Raw genomic sequence first — 1,508 nt, 5'->3', positions numbered from 1 at the left:
TTTTTTTTTTCATGTTTTAAATTATTCAAATATCAGTATTCAATGTTTTATGTTAAAAACAAAACAGTAGGCCTTTTTATACATCTGTAACTGCAGTTTAAATGCATCCATGTCCCCTCTGAGATACATAAACTGTGTAAATACATCTAAATGCTATTTCAGATTCAGATTCCAGAAATGTTTTCTTATGTTGGAATGAAAGACACTAAGTACCGGATGAAGTGCTTCTTATTCTTACCCAAAAATACAAAATGTAAGAAGGAGTTAAAACTGAATGCAATCTTGCTACTCAAGCTGTGTATTAATTTTTTATATATATATATTTATTTGCTTCTTTTCCAATTTGCATTTACTTGTACTTTTACTTTCAATACTTAAGTACGTTTAAGATTTAAAAAGTTAGTCAAAAGTAAAATTTTTTATATTATATTATTTTATTTTATATTTATATTAATTTAAACAATTATTATCAAACAATTATATTAATTTAGTAACATAAATATATCTTAGTGTAGGCTATATCTTTAGAGTTTTATAATTCATTATCTTCTTGTCGATCGTGTAGGCTATATCTTTAGAGTTTTATCATTCATTATATTCTTGTGGATCCACCAGTTCACATTTACAACTGCATGTTTTCTGCGTAAAAATAAGGGTCGTTTTTTGCTTTGGTCCAAAGAGCAGAAGGTCTTATTGAAAAATGCAAATTCATTCTCTGCCAGCAGGTGGCGCTTTTCCCCAGGAATATAGCCGTTTCCCCCGTAACCGCAGTAAACAAAGCAGCGCAGCACCTGACTTCGAAACTTGCAACGCTCATATTTAATCAATTAGATAGCCTTTTGAAGTGTAAGCTATATCTCATTATACATGTTAATATACATTTACATGTATATTTAGTTTTTTTCACTGGAGCACCACCTGAGTAATCTTCTTCTATTTCTACCAGTGATCATTGTTTCCTTTCCGGCGGTAACGTTTCTCCCTGCGCAGATACATTGTTTCCTTTCCGGCGGTAACGTTACTCCCTGCGCAGATATCAATACTGCCGTGCAAAGACAAAAGACCGTAACTTAGATTTTTGTCGAAAATTAGTTATTGATATTTTTGGGACTTTCAAGACATCCTTTATCATGTGCATAAGTATCTTGAGTCAATTTCGTTGTTTTTCCGAGAAAATAATGGGTTGAGATTTGTCTTTTCTTCTGGACTTTTCGAAAAAAAAAAAACAACAACTACAAAAACAGCCAGAGAAAAGTAAACAGAGAGCGAGCCAGCCAGGAGTCGAACCTAGAATCTTCTGATCCGTAGTCAGACGCGTTATCCATTGCGCCACTGGCCCACCGACAGAAGTGACTCGCGATTGCACCAGACTTGTTGGTTTTCGACGTGACAAAGGCCAGAATTGCTGTCTAATTATTCTCATGCTACTATCAGGAGTGCAACAAAACCACCCATCCCTGGTGGTCAGGATTCGGTGCTCTCACCGCCGCGGCCCGGGTTCGATTCCC

At 35.2% G+C, this 1,508-nt stretch overlaps 1 non-coding gene across 1 annotated transcript; it reads right to left on the bottom strand.

The window, feature by feature from the left end:
* Positions 1-1,266: 1,266 nt before the first annotated feature.
* trnar-acg (transfer RNA arginine (anticodon ACG)) lies at positions 1,267-1,339 on the bottom strand. Its single transcript has one exon. It is a non-coding gene; the product is annotated as a tRNA-Arg (tRNA).
* Between the last annotated feature and the right edge of the window lie 169 nt (positions 1,340-1,508).

The sequence above is a fragment of the Sinocyclocheilus rhinocerous genome, unplaced genomic scaffold (assembly GCF_001515625.1).
Source record: "Sinocyclocheilus rhinocerous isolate Xijiao unplaced genomic scaffold, SAMN03320098_v1.1 scaffold4636, whole genome shotgun sequence".
In the NCBI taxonomy this organism is placed as follows: Eukaryota; Metazoa; Chordata; class Actinopteri; order Cypriniformes; family Cyprinidae; genus Sinocyclocheilus; species Sinocyclocheilus rhinocerous.
This window is presented reverse-complemented; position numbering and strand designations above follow the sequence as displayed.